This window comes from Lissotriton vulgaris, chromosome 1_1 (genome assembly GCF_964263255.1).
Source record: "Lissotriton vulgaris chromosome 1_1, aLisVul1.2, whole genome shotgun sequence".
NCBI classification, from domain to species: domain Eukaryota; kingdom Metazoa; phylum Chordata; class Amphibia; order Caudata; family Salamandridae; genus Lissotriton; species Lissotriton vulgaris.
The window spans coordinates 1,945,976,845-1,945,996,048 of record NC_141685.1 but is presented as its reverse complement, the minus strand read 5'-3'; the positions used below and the strand labels follow the sequence as shown (position 1 = coordinate 1,945,996,048).

Here is a 19,204-nt window from a genome sequence, read left to right as displayed (position 1 = left end):
AGAAAGGGTGAACCAAGAACTGGAACAATACCTTCGATTATTCCTCCTGAAAGAGGAAATTCAGTGGGCAGACTACTTGTGGTCGGCGGAATTCGCCCATAACAATGCTAAAAATGGCTCAACTGGTTTCTCCCCCTTCTTCTTGAATTATGGACGGCACCCAAATGCATCAATTCGACAAATGGAAGTTGCAGTCCCAGCTGTCAAAGACTTGGTTTCTCAACTGAATCAAATCCAGCAGGAAGCAGTAGACAATCTGCGAAAGGCTAAGGTGAAATATAAGACTTATGCAGATAAGAAGAGACGTGCAAGTCCTCCACTGTCCGTTGGAGATAAGGTGTGGTTGAACACAAAACATCTGAGACTGAAAGGGAATCGAAAATTTCAACCTCGTTTTATTGGCCCCTACCCAGTGGAGAAGCAAATTAATCCAGTTACCTATCAATTGACACTTCCTCCTAAGGTGAAAATTCATCCCGTCTTTCATGTCTCCTTGCTTAAAAGAGCTTCTGCAGGACTGAGAATGCAATCACCTCCTAAGCCAATCCACCTTGAGACGGGAACAGAGTTTGAAGTGAAAGAAATCCTGGATTCTAAGGTCTCCAGAGGGAAACTGTACTACCTCATCGATTGGAAAGGTTATGGACCAGAAGAGCGATCGTGGGAGTTGGAGGAGGATGTTCACGCTCCCAGGTTAATCCATTCCTTTCATCAACGTTACCCTTCCAAACCCAGACGGAAGGAGCCTACCTTGTTGGGGGGTACTGTCAGAACCCGTCATTTGGACTCGCAAATATGTGGTTCAATATCAGCCCAAGTTGATGCCAGAATTCCTGCATATTCGTCATGGTCTGATAGGGTCCGAGTCTGGAGAGACAAAATGGCTGCCACAGTGCCGTGGTGCTGTGAGGTTGACGCTCTAGTCGTTTAACCTCGTTCTGATGCGGAGAGTACGAACGGAGCGCGAGCTCTGGAAACTACGCACTTCACCTGAACCGTTAGCGAAGACGAACCTGTGTGCGTAGCTCTGGTGAATTCCTTGAATCCTTAGTTCTAAATTATCCTGGTTGTAGTACTCCATTTGCGTTTAGCGCGAGTGTCGAGGAAATGTTGTTACGGCGTATTAATTCAAACGCGTAGCAATTCTTTCCCCATTCCAAGTTCGGGATTCCAGTGTCAGAACAAAAACCCCCGAAGCGTCGACAAAGAGACTAGCGAACAATTCATGATTCCCTGAGGAGAAAAACCCCAACGGAAAAGAGAGTCCGTCAGCGAACTGGAAGCTAAGTAACAATTACCAGTGTTTGGCCAAACTGAAGATTACCTACAGTAATTGAACTAGCATGTCAAATGAGAAAAGACTTATTTCTTGAGTATTTTCTGAGTGAACAAAGAAAGAAACGATTACATGAACTTTGCATAACCTTGAAGCTGTTGCCTGAAGAAATAAGCTAAAGATTGTCAATAGGAAAAGCCTTGGTCGAGAGACGTTCTATTAACAGCAACCTTACAGAACCCCAATACAGCGTCATCGATTAGTTAGTGAAGTAAGTATGCACTAGAAGATAATAGTCCTAGTTGAACAATAGAGTAGTACTAGTAGGTATCTAACCCATTCGTTCTTGTCTTCCCATGCAGTAACAACTGACTAGACGAGAAAAGCACAATAACCCTTAAGAAGAGAAGCAAGGTCCAGAAATAGTAAAGTGAGTTAACATAAGAACCCGTGAATACCAGAGGTAGGATAGGAGAGTAGGGAAACTAATGGTGTGCTCCTATTTCAGGTTTCTAACTAGCAGACACCCAGAAGGAAGTTGTCTGAAGAAACTTTCCGGACCAGTCTCTTCTCTGTTTATTATTTTATCCGCACCCCCTTCCCGGAGGATGATGTAGGGAGGTTCTACTAGACCTGCCGGCATCGTCTCTTGGGATTTGGGTATTAGCATCTAGTTCCCGAGCCAGAAACCATCTCTGCTCCTGCGCAAGTGAGAGTCAAGAATATACATATCAGGTAATGCTTGGAGCCCCGACAGCCATATACCAAAGGTGCACTTTTGAGACTTTCTTTAATAATTGGACCCCTAATTTGGCCTGGCGTTAACCATGACCTTTTGTGTTTATTAAAATTCTCTCTCTCTCTGAATCGGCTGGCTTCACAGTGAGTGACCGCATTCTGCTCTTTCACAAGGAGCATATCGGTACACAAAGTAGTTTTGTTCAGTGCCAGTAACTAATGTGGAAGTGTGTGCTTTTTTGAGACCAGAAACAATTTTTGCGTTTGCCAATGTTTGGTATAATGGTGTTGGCCCGGCAGCTCTCACATCAATAAGGTTTTACAAAAGCCATGCCAAAACAAGTCACGCATTGCCAAAACTAAAAAGCTGACCACCAATGTCAGACCTACTGGCTTTGCCAAAGCTTGTTAATTTTTTGTTTCTGAGAATCTTATTGAAAGTGGTTACACAAATTTTCCAATATGAATATTTTTGGGAAATACTAGCATGCATCAACACATTTTACTAAATGATGGTGCAAAGATATGGTACCTGAAATTTTACAGTAGTTTAGCAAAATGTTTTTTTCCCTACTTTCATTTTTTAGGAACATTTTATATTGAAAGCAGAGAAACATTAATCTTGCTTTCAAGCTTCTGCAAATATTTGCATCTAATCAGAGAGCATTCTGTGAGCATCATGCATAGCCTCATGTTGCTAAACTTTGTAACCATGTGTACACATTTTTATACTGGAACCACTGTCAGTAGTACAGTCAGAACATACATTTACTTCGAGCGCTCACCCTAATAATAAAGGCTTTCAAATAATTAACCATGAATACAAGTTTGAACAGCATTAACATATGCACACAAATATTAACTTAACTACAGGCAGTACCCTTCCCTGATCCTTAATGTGGTACTGCAAACTGGCAGTCAAAGGGTTTGTGCTGCAGGGGGTTGGGCCTACTTGTCCCAAGGACAAAATACACATTAAAACTTGTTGCCCTTATGTCCTGGGCGTCGGGCTATAGGAATTCCACATCCCTGTTACTTCTGTTCACCTTCCTAAGAGAAGGTGTTGAATGTTGTTGCATATTTAGAAGACATGCTAGAAGCTGATTCAATTTCCCAGTTTCTTACAGCAATCAAACCCGGACCACACTGGCCCCTCCACGTTCACCAGTGCCTCACTTGAGCCTGCAGCCAAGGCGATTCACTGGACCACCTTCCACTGGAACTCCTGCTAACATGGAGAATAAATCATCTCATTTGCGGAGCTGAATACTAGGATATAGTCTTCATCCTCACATAAATCATGACCTGCCCGTCCTAGTCTACTAATAACAGATTTGAGGCCACTTTATTTTTGACCCATAAATGGAAATAGTTATCTCTTTTGTCTTGTCCAAGGGAAATGTGACTAGAATATGAGTACACTGTCCCTTGTCCTCGGTTCTTAAGAGGGGCAGCAGGAAGTGCCTCATTGGATATTATATTCAAGTGAATGTGAGATGACATGTTTTTTTAAGTTCCTTGAAGGAAAGACTTTAGAGTCCTGCATCTACAGTGAGAAAAGTTTTTAAAACCTTAAATCTTCCAAGTGTTCCCAGTGCATTTGGTCTGGATGTGGTCGTAAAATCTGAGTAGCAAAGAAAAGCGTTGATATTGTAGAGAGGTAAACTGGTAACAGTTTATTTATTCTTTGCAATGTGGATTTGAACCGGATGCTGGCAATGCAGAAGCGGTCACTTTGCACTATCAGCGAATCATGGAATTGAGCCCAGGATGTTAACCTGAATAGAGCTTTCCGTCCACAAGAGCTGCTGCAGGTGATTAGCACAAATAAGGTCTTCAAGGGTTTGGGGTTCAGTGAGGCGTCAGCGTCCAACCCTACAGTCACCACCTAAGGCAACCTCTTTCATTTTTTAATGTGACTTTCATAAAAAATTCAATATTGCTGGCATCCTATTTAATGTGCACGGCCTGGTCTGTTAGGGCACTCATGTAGATGTGGAAGATTGTTAGCACATAGGAGCGAGCCTTGAGGGAATGTTAAAAGTCACAGAGATATGCTGGCCTGGGGGAGCCCATATAGAAAAGATGTTCTGAGCTTTTTTTGTGTGGAGTTTTATATAGCGATAACTAGACCCAAAGGCTTTACAGGAGCACCAGTTACGTTACAGACGGACACATTCATTTTCTTTAGGCATGAGGACATTAATGATTTGCCCAGAATCACAAAATGTTGAGCATCACTGCCAAGACTCGAACCCAGTTCCCCAGCTCTGAGATCGACCGCCCTAGCTGTTAGGGCGCATTCTCTCCCAGAGAGAATGTTACAATATGATGTGCTCTACTGCAGGACAATACAGTCCAAGCCCATTCTACAGGAGCCTGTGTTGATCAAGGGTGATGGCCCACTGCAACAATGCCAGACTAGAAACTGGATAATTAGTTTCATTACCCATCTCATCACATCTTAGAAGGCTGAAAGAGAGAGTTTCCAGACTGAGTTTTATGCTAATCTCCATCTTATACATCTTGTCCACTGCATTCTCCAAAAAAACAAAGGGGTAACATATTCCTAAAATATGCATTATCTTACTTTTACCGACACCTGGGTTTGTGGCTTACAGCTGAGCAATTGGTTTGCAAACATTCCTTTCTACAACAAAAAGATCTAGTTAGAAAATAAAGGATATTGACTTCCGATATGTTATTCAGTTTTGAGGGAGGTTGTGTTCATAAAAAGCTATAGAGATTGCAATATAATGGTCCTTCATCATCACAATGCTAACATATCAATTTGCAGAGTTCATTTAACCAGTTTACGTTGTACTTGCATCACAAGCCAGCCAATTTACTGTTCCAGTGTCAACGTTTTTCATCACACTTTTGGGTAACAATTCACAATGATTCTGGATTAAAATAGAGCTTAGAAAAATAAGAAAAGATGCAGATTAAGCCACTGTTATTAGCAACTTTAATTCTATACCTGTCCAGTGAGAAAAGACTAAGCTGAATGGGAGCGGTGTGCATTATCAAACTTATTCACTCTTTTTAGATATATATTGCATTAAGAGGAACCTTTTTAGTAACCAATAAAATTATTCCACTGTAGTCTTTTTCCTCTTTAAAGCTCCAGTGACAACTGGAATTAATGAATGGAAAGGGAGCTAGTGAAGCTTTTTTTATTCTCTAAGGTAGAAAATGGTTCAATCATGTGGTGTCAACAACGAATCTTGAATTAGAAAATGTATTAAAAAACATATCCACGGACACATTTTTTACATTAAATCTTAAGAAATTAAGTATACATTGCTTGACTAAAGCCATACGCCACATTGAAGCTCCAGTGACAACTAGAATTAATGCATGAAATAGGAGGTAAGTAGGCGTTTGTTCATTCTCATGGGTAGAAGATGTTACAATCATGTGGTGGCAATAATGTATGTTGGATTTATTTTTTTTAAACATATGCACTTACACATTTAATAAATTAAATCTTTTTTTTTTTTTTTTTTTTGTGTCCTCATATATGCCTCCAGTAAGTAATTACTCTGAATAGGCGCTCTTCGGGCCACTAACACAAACCTTCCTTTCCAACCCTCGTGTTTGTGGATAGCCCATGAAGATTGCCCAGAGGTAGGGTTGTTACCCGTCCAACTTCCTATCGTGATGATGCTTGCTACATAGGAAGGACAGGACCACAAAACCTCTGGCATAATCATTGGACTATTAGTTTATTTTTCACTCCAAGCATTCAAGGCTGACCGTATATTAACAGACCTTTCTCCCCCGCACAATGTATCAAGTTTACTCACCGCCATGATGTTTTTAAGGCAGTCTGCAAATGTCGGAGGGAGTACAGACTTCCACACTTTACAGATCTCTCTTCTAGCGATCACTATTACATAGAAGATAAACTGTGATGAATTGCTACCAAGAACATAATCAGATGGGAGACCAAAAAAAACCAATCTGGGGGTACATATAATTGAAAGTGCAAGTACATCCTCCAAAAACTTACACACTTGTCCCCAGAAATTACATATATTAGGACATTCAAATAACATGTGAATGTCATTTGCATCTTGAGACTTACATCTGGGGCAGGAATATTTAACAACAGACATCTTGGAGAGTTTCGCAGGAGTCCAGTAAACTCTGTACATAGTATATAAATGGTTTCTTCTTAAATTAGAAGGTTTGATTATTTTCTGAGACATAGAGAAAGAATCTGTCCACAGTTTCACTAAATTATCTGAAATCTGGAGCGTGGAGGGATCTCACAGTTTAATAATCTCTGATTCCAGATTATCCCTATTGTCTAATAGAATTTTATACAATTGAGCGGTCTCCCCTCTCCTTCCTTTATAATTACTGATTAAGTCCAACAGGGGGTTTTCGTCCTCTACATCCCAAGTTTGGCTTCCCCACCAAGCTGACAGTTGATAAAACTTAAATCTTGTGAGAGTACCCCCGGTTAAACCAACCAAAAATTCCCATTTTAATACTTTTGATGCATCTAAAAAGTCCCCCCATCTAAAGAGACTAGCTCTCTTCAATGGGAGAGCTAGTTGATCCCTCAAACAGTCAGGGGTACCAGGAGAGTCCCAAATCGGGGCATAATGGTGATAATAATGAATACATAGCAACTTACAAATCTGAAGCCAGTAATGTAGAGCAGCCTTCAAAACCTTCAGTCTAACCTTTTTATAAAATTTTTGATCTCCAAACTTAAACAAAAAAAAAATCTGCATCGTATGGAAGGTCTTGCAGCATGGCCTGAAATAGTAAACTATTAGATGAAAAGTCCAATTTATTAGCTAAAAGCCTGAAATTTTTAAGCTGGAAGGCATAACAATAAAGTAATAAATCTGGAAGAGCCAAGCCACCCGATTTTAATCCTCTCCTTAACTTCTTCCATGCTATCCTTGGGGATTTTGTCGCCCAAATAAAAGATCCTATCCTGCCTTGCAAATTAAGGATGTCTTTTTTGTTAAATACTAAGGGAATAGAATTGAACAAAAACGTTACCTTCGGTAAGATGATCATTTTAACTAAATTCACTCTGCCATAGATGTTTAAAGGCAGAGAGTTCCACTTAGACAAAAGTTTCTTCATCTCCTTTATCACGGCTTCCCAGCTGGTCTTGGGGATTTCTTCTAATTTATGAGTCAATTGAATACCCAAGTATCTCATCTTGGACTTAGTTCTGGGATAGGAACTGGATTGTTCCAACACATAACGTCGGTTTTATCCCTATTAATACTATAACCTGAAACAATACCAAAATCCTCAGCAAGTTTAAATAATCTAGGTATTGCTTCAGATGGGTTTGAGGTATAAAGAAGAAGGTCATCAGCATATAATGCTGTCCTAATTATTCGTTCTCCTATGTTAAACGGAATAATTATTGGGTCTTGTCTTAAGGAACAAACAAAAGGCTCAATATATATATATCAAACAATAATGGGGACAAGGGACAACCTTGCCTTGTTCCTCTACAGATGTACAACCAATCAGACAATCCACCATTTACCAAGATCCAACTCTCGGACCCCTATATAAAGTTTCAACCCCATTAATAAAAATCTGAGGGAAACGAATTTCATCATCACTTTCCAAAGGAAGGGCCAATTGACTTGATCAAAGGCTTTGGCTGCATCTATTGCAACAATGGCAAGAGGCTTCTTCTTCTCTATTGCGTAATCTATGGCCCCAATTACTTGAAATGTAAGTTCATTTAATTGGCGACCAGGAATAAATCCCCTCTGGTCAGGATGGATAATAGTTTTTATAACATTAGCCAGTCTACTAGCCAAAATTCCAGAATAAATCTTTAGATCAGAGTTCAAGAGTGAAATGGGTCGATACGACTATTTTTTCCGGATCTTTATTCGGTTTTGCGATTAGTGAAATTGTAGCATCTAGCCAAGAAGACGGAATTTGTTCTCCCTGAATGAAAATTTTTATTAAATAATTTCTGTAGTGGAACTAGAATTTCTTCAGTATTGTCCTTATAAATCTCTATTGGGAGCCCATCAGGGCCTGCAGCTATATTTCTTGCCATCTTCTTTAGTTGAGATCTGACCTCTCCTTCAGTTATTTCCTTTGCCAAAAGAGCTATGTCTGTACTGCTCAGCTGTGGTAGGTCTCTCAAAATCGACAAATTTTCTAGTTCCTCAACTGGCCGATTATTTTTTTCTAGATAAAGTTCTTCGTAGAAAGATCTAGCTTCCTTCTTGATCTCTCCGTCTTCTGACAAGACTACACCAGTCCCGCGTTGTATCAAGGATTTGATATTATTTCTAGTTCTCTCCGTCCTAGCTTTCCATGCTAGCAGTGAACCACATTTCTCACCATACTCAAAGTTACGTAATTTACTTAACTTCCCATTTATTTTTAAGTATTTTTTCGGTTCTTAGTCTGAAATTTGTTTGTAAATCTAGTAATTCCTTTTCCAGTCTTGGTACATTGATTTGATCATCAGAGATGGCAGCAATGAGTTGCTGTTCTTTTATTTTAATCAAACTGAGATCCTTGTTATCCTTTTCTTTGTTTAGCTTCCTGGTTAGGGTCATTTGAGAGCCGTATATTCCTCTTAAAAAAGATTTAAGTGTATCCCAAACGATATGATCCGGAGCTGATTCGTAATTAAACTCAAAAAATTCTAGTATCCTTTCCTTAATTTTAATATTAAGGTCTTCTTTAGCAAAATGGTCCTATCTAATGTCCACCTATATTATGAAAAATTATTTTGGACATTGATGTTTAACTCAACCACTGAGTGATCTGATAACCCGATCGGAATGAGAGTTCGCTAATAACGATCGATCAAGCAGAAAAAAATCTATTCTGGAGAACTGATGGTATTTCTTACTACAAAAAGAATATTCTATCTGAGTACCATGTTTATGTTCATAAATTAAATCTTAAGAAATTAAGTGCATGTTACTTGACCGAAGTTAGCAGGAAGGTTGATCGGTCCAGTAGATTCAATTGACACATTTTCTATTTTGACACAGTGTGAAACCAAAGCAGGAAAAAAGAAACCACATAATCCTTGATTGGCACGTAACTCCTCACCAACAAATTGTTTCAGAAAATATGCCTGGATGAATTTTCTTTAAAAACAAGGAATAGTTTGATAGTGATCAAGTTAGACTTGGCATACTTGTCTTGGTTCTCCCCTAACTGTTTGCCTTCAACCCTCCTGTTTTGCTGACTTTGATTTTGCTGGCTTTGGGACTCTGCACACTTTACCACTGATAACCAGTGCTAAAATGCTTGTGTTATCGCCTTAAAACATGTTTGACTTGGCTTACACCCAATTAGCCTTTTTCATTTACTTGCAAATCCTTAGTAATGTGTTCTAGCCTCCCCTGCACCTCAGTTTCAAAATTGTATGCTGGAAATCAATAGTTGGATGATCAAGCACTGCATTAAACTTCATATGGATAAAACCGAGATAGTGATTTTTGGTAACCTTCAACCCAAATGGGACGACCTATGGTGGCCATACTACATATGCCCAGGGACTGTAAATTAACTGCTACTAGTGGGCTTGCAGCACTAATGGTACCACCCACTCAGGTAGCCCTTTAAACAGGTCTCAGGCCTGCCATTGCAGCCTGGTTGCGCAGTTTTAAACTGCCATTTTAACCTGAAAAACTAAATGTTCTGCCAGGCCCAAGTCTTCCTTTTTAATACGTATAAGACAATCCTATGGTAGGCTTTGACCAGCCCAAAGGGTAGGGTGCAATTTATTTAAAAAGTAGGACTTGCACTTTTAAGTTTTACCTCCCTAGTAGTGAAAATCTAATAAATTATTTTTTTACTACTGCAAGGCCTACCTCTCTGATAGGATAACATTGGAGTTACCTTATTGCATTTACGCTGTAGCTTTCAATTGGAAGCAGTTTCACAGGTTGAATTGGGGTCTAAAGAATTGCAAATAAAAGCCCTCTTTAATGTTGAAGTCAGACTTTTTAATCACAACTATGAAAAAGCCACTTTTAGAAAGTTAGCATTTTCCTGCCCTAAAAATGTGCTTCCTTCATCAGATCCTGGGACATATGAATAGGTGTAGCCGGCAGATAGTCTTTGTGTATTGGTCCCAGACAGTGAGAGAAAGAAGATGTTTTGGCAGAATGGGCCACTCTGATTTAACAAGGGTGAGGAGCTGTCACCTACCACACTTGCACATCACAAAGGCTCTGCCTGAGCACTCTCACAAAGGGTTTGTCTCTAGTCTTTTGTGACCCCAGACAAGTTGGGACCAGGACGGGGAGGAAGGGGACGTCTGACACCTCAGGGAGGGTAGAAATCTCTAGAAGCTTCCTCCACGTTAAAGTGGACACCTGGTATAAATATTCGGCCCTTAGGCCCAACTCTACAGTACACTTCTGGGCCTGTGGACTATGCTAGGAAGAAAGACAGCTGTGCTGCTGGAATAAATGCCACTCTTCTGGACTGCTGCTTTGAAGGACTGATGCCCTGCTGCCTTCTTGCCTAGGTGAGAAGAACTGGGCCTGCATCCCTAAACCCAGGCCCCCAAAATGACTCCAAAGGCTTCTTGGCAGGCCACCTGAACAGAAGCCTCAGGAAAACCGCAGACTTCCAACAAGCTTGAAAGTAACACCTAAGCTCTGCCATCTGTGAGCCCTGCCCTCCCAAGTGGTGCCATCCCAGGCCTGGAGCCTTGGAAGTGGACCTAAAGGTGCATCAGCCCATTTGGGGATTCAGCAGAACAGATGCATCTTTGCGGCACATCTCCCGCAGAACCGACGCATTGCCCTTGGAACCGACGCATAGTCTCTGCGGCACGGACTTCCCTGACGCAGGGACTTTGCATCTCCATCGCAGCCCACCAGAGCCAAAGCATCTCTACACAAGGGCATTGCCTCGCCACACCAAGTGGCCGATTCACAGAACTAATCTGAGACAAAACCCTAACATTACTACTTTTGGCATTCACGGAAGGCACTTATGATGTTTGGTATTCACAGAATGCAACGACGACTCCTAACTTTATGTCCACACTCGGGCCAGAATTTATGCACTTAGACCGTACTCTCCGCACTCGAAGCGTACTCTCAGCACCCGGGGCGTACTCTCCAGCTCGAGCCGTGATCTCAAGCTGGGGCCGGATAAAGTGTAATCAATGGGCCGGATTGAAAGTTTTACAAAAAAGAACATTAGGAATGTGTGATAAATGGTACATGAGGTCATGAAAAACATAACTATATCATAACCCAGAAAATTTTCTCCTTTGTACATGGTACATGCAGTGCACAATTTGCGCTCCCCTCAGTGTTCACTGCACAGCATGAGTGTATGGATACTGCCTGAGTGAATGGATGAGTGCATGAGTAGTGCCTGAGTGGAAGGTTTGGTGGGAGGCTAATGTCTGGGTCATTTGAGGAGTGCAAGAATGATTGCAAGAGTAATGCCTGGGTCTTTGGATGAGTGCATGGGTAGTCCCTGAATGAATGTAGACCATATTTGTATATGTGGAGAGCCATTTCAGAGACACACACACACACACCAGAGGAATCGGACGGGTGACACTCGTATCTCCACGAATGACATAATCCGTCTCTGACAAGTTGAGGATCTCCGAAGAGATTGGATCTCTTTTGTAAATGAGCGTTAGCATGACTAAAATAGTTTGATGGGTGAGAATGAAGTATAGATGCTGAGTGTGGGGTTATCTGTGCATTTTTTTAATTGCATTCTGATTTTAGAGCTGAAATGCTGGCAATCTTGGCTCCAACACAGCCACAGATGAAGACACTGGTATAACTTGAAGCAATCTAATTAATTGTTTAAGTATCTATCTACTGTTCAGATGCTGAAATGTAATGCTTTTAGTAATGAAGCATTTTTGTATACCAAAATGTTGGAGGTACATTGGCAATTGTCTATTTGTTATATGTATGTAAAATAATGAAGAACTTTTTTGATTGACCATGAATAGCAATAACATTATATAAAAATAGTATAAAATATTTTCTAATGAAAAAAACAAACAATAAAAATAGTGCATTTTTCAATTTATGTACTGTATGTTATTGACCCTGGGTTGGTTGCTATGAATGAGCCCCAAGAGGCCAGATTGTAAAATAATATAGGTCACTTAAGAGGTTTTTCTTTCTCTATTTGTGGTTTCCCCCTTCTCTTGGACCTGAAAGTAATTAGGGGGTACCTTTCTTCTTCTGTGGTACTTAGTAACGCCACAACACAGCGTTCTGCTTTTTCGTGCTATTTTCACTTTATTCAAAACTGCATATCACCAGTTCTATTGATTGGATTTTTGTTGTTTTGGTTCTGATTTTTTAAAATCAAATTTTACTCCATTTTTCTAAATTGGTTTGGGATTTTCGTGAGCTGTGTTTTTACTCTTTTGCTGTTTGAAGAGTTGCATAAATAATTTACAGATTGCCTCTAAGTTAAGACAAACTGCTCTGTGCCAAGCTACCAGCGGGCTGAGCACAGAATGGAGAAGACGGCACTCAGACTTGGGTACGCCACAACTATGGCAGTTGTGCCGGTACCCGCCAGTAAGAGAGGGCAGGGCTGGTGACGGTGCATATAACGTTGCCGGCACGAGCTCCAACCGCGCACAGTAATTGGCTGACCGCGGGGTGGCCCCGGGAGTGCTTCAAGCACCTCCGGTGAAACAAAGGTAGGCCCAGCTGGTTCCTGCAGGTTTCTCACAGGCACTTTAAAAGGTATTTTCCTCACTGCTCCCGAAGTGCCATTGTCTCCGCGCCCTGCTGGCTGCCTCATCGCAGCGCAGGGACATAGACAAGCTCCAGCTCTTCATTTAGTTTTTTTCTCTTATGTGTCTCCCTTTGCAGATGTTGGTGCTAGCAGGCAGCGCGCTGGGGGAGTCAGCTGTTATCTACTTTGGGCCAGCTGGGAGCCATGCAGGCTTGAGTGATTACACTCACCGACCCGCAATTTAGTGATTGCAGTGGCGGCTCTAGCTAGGAGTCCCAGGAAAGGGGAAAAGAAGTGTTAGGTGGTGAAGGCTGTTCCAGCAAGTGGGGGTTCCTGGAGTGGCCCCTTGTTTTAAGTGAAGTTGCAAGGTTTTGCAGGAATGTTTCTGTGGGTTCTTTTTAACAAGTAATTTCTGGGGGTTGGGTTTCAAGGTGAGACTGAATCTGCCATTTGCTTTAGTTTCCCAGGCTGTGGATGTGACTTGGGACCTGTGTGCTTTAGGGTTTTTACGTCAGGACACGGTTGTGGTTTGGGGCCAGCAGTACCCAGGGGCAGCCAGAGTGCTGGTATTAGGAAATTGGGTTGCACTGCTTGTACATTGGTGCAGTGGGTGTATTTAAGGTCTCCAGTTAAGAGTAACTATGGCACCTAAATTGCAGAAAGGGGAGAAGCGCTCCCGCATGGAAATGCTGATTGATGCAATGATGAGCAGGATGGATGATAGGGGGCAGTCCTTGGTGGACTTGATAAGCCCTGGTGGAGGGGCAAGACTTAACTGAGGAAAGGCCCAGGAGGGCTGGAGTAGCCCCGAGAGCTGCATTCCCACCAGTACCTAAGAGGGATAGAGTCAAGCAGGGCGGTAGAGAAGGACAGGTGCCCCGTGTGCTCCAAGGTGGGGATAACGGGGCCTGCAGCACCAGTCCGGATATTCCATCTGGGGGGCCCGGTTGGGGGGCCCCAGCGAGCGTATCGCCGGGAGGCATGGGGGCCCTAGTCAGCTGGCTATTGTTGTTAGTGAGGTGCCAGTGGGAGAGTTGAATGAAGGGGGGCCCTGGGCAGCCGATTTTAGTCCCCAGTGAGGTGCCATTGGGCGGACCGGTAAATCACCCGGATTTAGTCGCCAGCTTAGCAGCTGTGCTCCCGTGGTCATCAGTGTCATGGACATGGACCCCTGAGGCAGGCAGTGGGGCTTTTCTGGCTGAGGGGGAGCTTGGAGAAGGCTAGGAAGCTGGTGGTGCAGCTGGAAAGGGTTAAGCCAGTGGGAGCCCAGATTGTAGCTGCAGCCAGCGGAGCTGTTCAGGGCGCTGCAGGGAACAGCAAGGGTGCTCCTGAACCACAGAAAAAGGGTGCAGCGGCGGATGGAGATTGCACCAAGAAGCAACACACGGCAGCAGCATGTATGACGCAACTGTTGCCGAGTCTGTGCTTGAGGGGAAATACGGTCCCCAAGGGAGCCTCCCACAGGAGGTGAAACAAAAAAATTTGAAAGGAAAATATGTGGATATAGGTTTGAATTGTTGGTTGACAAGTCAGAAAAGGAAGAGAAAAAAGGTGTAACAAGTGTGCCCACTCCAGTGGGGCCATTGGCCTTACAAAAAGAAGATTGATGAGACATTGGTTAATTGGATAAAGGGTTTCTCAAATTTTAATGCAATCATGGCAGAGTGTTTTACCGGTTTAGGCGCTCAAATTACATGTTATTAGAATAGGAATGCCTTTGTACATGATGAATACGGGGTTGTGGGGTGGGAAGGAGAACAATAAGGAGTTTAGGAGAGCGAAGGCGACTCACGCGGGGACGTGCTGGTACTATAACAGGCAACGTTCCTGTAGATTCAAACTGACTTGTTCCTTCTGTGGCCTCCCCTCTCACCCAGAGTCTAAATGTTTTAAGAAGTCAAAGGACAAAGGGGGTAAGAAGCAAGAATAGTGACTTACTCCTCATCAGGGCTCCCTCCCTGTGAAGATAGATGCATTGATACCGTGGTTAAATAGATAGAGTTGCCCAACCACAGCCCAGATTATTTTTGAAGGTTTCAAGGAGGGTTTTAGAATTCCTGCACCTGGCATCCTAGGTGTTCCATACTATCGGAATCAACAGTTGGTAAGTTCCAACAAGGCAGTAGCGGTAGCTGTAGCAATGATAGGGAAATAACTGAGACTGGGGAGGGTGGCTGGCCCATTTGAGACTGTGTTTTGTCTGCTCGCTGCTGGGACTGGTGCCCATGAAGGACGCGGGAGAATTTCGCTTAATTTACAATTTGTCTGCTCCCAGGCACCAATCACTGAATGATGCTATTGACAGTGCTCCATGCTCCGTCAGATATGCCACTCTTGATCAGGCAATACAGATGCTTCAGGAGCTGGGGCCAGGTACAATGCAAAATCAGACATTGAATCAGCATTCCGCCTACTCCCCGAGCACCTGCAGGATTTTCATTTGTTGGGTTTTCAACCTGAGAGGAATACCACATGGACAAGTGCATGCCCATGGGGTGCTCTGTCTCCTGATCATACTTTGTGAAATTCAGTTATTTTCTTAAATGGGTTTTCAGGCAGGTGACGGGTCATCAGGGGTTCTCCACTACTTGGACGATTTCCTCTTCCTGGGCTCACCGGGTTCACAGGAGTGTGGCGGGTCGCTACAGTCTTTTTGCACACTCATGCAGGAATTTTGAGTCCCTTTAGCGCCAGGAAAAACTGTGGACCCTTTGCGCTAAAAACCATCCCCATGGCCCGCCCATTTTCCCGTTCCGTCACGCATGCAATGTCTTGCCTGAGGGAGAAGCCCCACCACACGCGGTTGTCTAGTGAGGTCCGTCAGGATATATGTATTTGAATGGCATCCGTGCGTGATTTCAATGGCACCGTGGTGTGGCCCAGTCCTCCCAGGTCCAGTGAAGAACTGGGCCTGATGACAGACACAGCGGGAAGCGAGGGGTTTGGTGTCGGCCTGGCATGGTCCACACAGCATTAGCAGTCTTGGTGGGTGGAGTCTGGTTTGATGGCTAACATTTTTTTCTTGGAGCTGTTCCCCATCCAGGTGTCATTAACCAGTTGGCCAGAACAGTTTTGCAATCACTCTGTGCTTTTTTGGTCTGACAACATGTCAGTAGTTGAGTGCATTATCCAGAGGCAGCTAAATGTAAAATTATAATAAGGCTGTTAAAAGAGATAGTGCTCCAGTGCATGAAATTGAATGTGTTGTTTAGGGCCAAGACTGCCCCAGGTGTGCTGAATCATGCTACTGATGCTCTGCTTGTTTCAAGATGCAGGTGCTCGGGTCATACCACCCAAAAGCAGTGGAAAGCCCAAAGCCCTTACCAGACCATCAATGGCAACTTGGTGCCCGACCTATCGGACCTCGTGGCAGCCAGCCTAGCACCCAGGACAAGGCGGGCCACTTTATAAAATAAAATAAAAAATAAGAGGGGGCTTTTAGCACCTATTGTACTGTCCTTGAGGAAGGCTGGGTCGGTATTTGGCATGAATACTTTGCTGTCTGATCATTTCTGAGGGCATTGAAGGATAGGGGCGTTCTGAAGCATGCGCACTGAGCCACCTGATGATTTCTTTTTTGGAGAAAATGCAGGGACACCGGGATCCCACCCGCACTTTCATAGTGCAGAGGGATCTGAAGGGGTGGCAATGTTTGCAGGGTTCACAACCAGATGACCGGTGCCCAATTGGCATCCACACACTGGCAGCAGTATTAGGAGCGCTGGGGAGCGTGTGTAGATCCACAGGGGAGGTCCATCTGTTCAGCGTAGCATTTATCCTAGATTTTTATGGCACGTTCAGGATTGGGGAACTGGTGGCGGGTAACAAGAAGGAATGGCATAGAGAGCTTCAGTTTGCACATGTCCATTTACAGGGGGGTTCAGTGTCTCGATCAATCCCTCGGTCAAAAATGGACCAGGGTGGCAGGGGACCAGGTTATATTGCATAAAGAGCAAGAAAGCTCTTGCAGTCTTTTGGACAACCTCGAGTCATTCTTGGCAAACAGTCCTCGGGTCAGGGGTGCTTTTTAACCCACGAGGCTGGCACACCTCATCAAATTCCAGTTCAATAGGGTCCTTGGTTTAGCGCTTAGGGCAGCGGGATTGGACCCTTCCAAATCGGTTCCCATTCTTTCAGAATTAGAGCGGTCACGGAAGCCACAGCCACAGGCCTCACAGGATAAGCAGTACAGAAGTTTGGTCGGTGGTCTTCTGAATGTTATAAACGAGATGTGCGGATACACATGCTGCCGGAGGACGCATCGCGGTCGTCACGGGCAACCCTTTTGGATTTTCGCCGAACGGTCCTATCATAGACCGACTGTGGCATCGAATCTATATCTGTATTTTTCTGATTTCGCGACATATTGGACTTACTAGTTATTTTGGATTACAGATAGACTCTTATCAATTGTTACCCGACGTACTATGGTTGGACGTATCAGAATTCATTGCTCTATATTTTGAAGTACAGCGGATTCATTTATGGGATCATTTGGATCTTTTATCCCTTATTAAAGGACACAAGCTTTTCGCCAATCATTGTGCCATTTTTTCATCAACTTCGGGTAGTCATCATCTCTGAAGTTGTCATTTTTAACATAAGCCCTGAAGAAGTCCCCTATTGGGACGAAACGAGTCAGCTGTATGGTGCTCCATTTATGCTCTTGGAATAAAAGATATCAAATTGAGGAATATCATCCTTCGTGACTCATTGAATATTACATATCGTATGCCATATGTTGTGGTGCACTTTTGCTGTTGTGATTAACCATATAATTTGGGGTTTGCTTATTACTTCACCCTGACAAGGATTGTATCTTCTGCTAGAGTAGGGCTTCACCCCACACAATCTGTAACCCAATTTCTTAGAGATCATCATTCTCTAGTTTTAGAATGGACATTTTGAGTTAGGATCGCGAGTGGAAAAAGAAAAGAACATAAGTGTGGGAGAAACCGGAAGAAGCAGATGGAAAGGATCAATAGATAAGTGCACAGGGAGATAAAAGAAAAATATGTTAATTATTCAATTATTGAAGATATAAGTAATTTTGCTTGAGCGAAACTTAAAATCTATCCCAGATAAATTACTAATTTAAAAGTAGCAAATAGTTTTAAGCTAACTTTCAGGGAAAAATAGGATATTGTGAAGCAAAATAAGAGGTTGGTACACAGTTTATGAACAATAATTAAGAGAGGAGTTGATTAGGCAAGCTAAGATCAGTTACAGGAAAATCAACAAACTTAGCTAGACTGGTAATGTATTTCCTAGCTAAAGAGGCAGTCACAACTAACCATTGATGATATATGATATTGCATGTCTATTTATGTAGCAATTACCCCTGATGAAGCGATTATTCTGAGGATGCTTTCATAAACTGAGATTTGGCAAACAAGCTGTAAGGCATTTTCTATTTGCTGTTGCAGACTTGGAAGTACCCAAGATATAGGTCATGTTTTAATTTGCTCATGATTTTATGGAGTATGAATACTGTTCAGACAATTTTCAAAAATAAGTTAATGGTCGGTCAGGTGTTTTAAAGTGTTTGTTTTCTTGTAAACTTGCCTTTTTAGACTGGCGTTATATGCATATTTCTCGATATATATAGGATTTTGGAGCGTTGCTGTGGTCTGTTCCTACGTTGTGTGACCGGCGTCCAGAGCCGGCCGGTGGGAGTGCTGAACGGATTGCAAAGGTATCCACGAAGGAAGTTTGTGTCATAACTTCCTTCGTGGATACCTTTGCAGGCAAAGAGCGAAAGAACCGAGCCCAAACTCCGTTTTGCATGTGAAATTGATTTATTCAGTCATAAATCGGAAGTCCTGCCCGACGCGTTTCGGAGTCCAGCTCCTTGGTCACATATATAACTGAGTATTTACGTACAATTGCTTTTGGGAGCCTTTATTAAATTTCGGTGACAATGCCAACATTCTTTGTAGCCTCTGTGTAGCAGGACAGCCTTGTCTTAATAGACATTGTATATCGCGATTGCTAAGGATTTCCACAATAACTTTCTTTAATCGTACAGTACGCGCGATTTTATTTCATTCAATTAGTAATCACACAACTACTACCCTAGTTTGTTTCTAGAGACTATTAGACATTGAAAGTTCTCACAGTTTTTGACTCTTTGACGTGCAGGCATTCTTAACACTTTCACCACTCTCACAGGTAGGAAGAAGCCCTTAGCACTTACTGAGTTAATGATATGCCACTACAATTATTACACAAGTACAACTCAAATTTAGTACGGATTTACCCAATTGACTGGAAGCACCAAATAGTAAACTACTCTCGTGTGTGCACGTGCACACGCAATTTATTTTAAGTACTAGTTGAATCTTATCTACTGATCAAGAACATCCCCAAGTAATCATCAAGTTTCTTGCTTTAATAACCTTAGCCTGCTAGAAGATGGTGACAGGCAGCAGAAGATCAGGCAGACCCACAAACAACTCCCACACACCCCGCCCA

At 42.7% G+C, this 19,204-nt stretch overlaps 1 protein-coding gene across 2 annotated transcripts in view; it reads right to left on the bottom strand.

The window, feature by feature from the left end:
• Window positions 1–19,204, bottom strand: part of TMTC2 (transmembrane O-mannosyltransferase targeting cadherins 2) — a 675,216-nt gene that overhangs the window by 471,260 nt on the left and 184,752 nt on the right. The window lies entirely within an intron of this gene.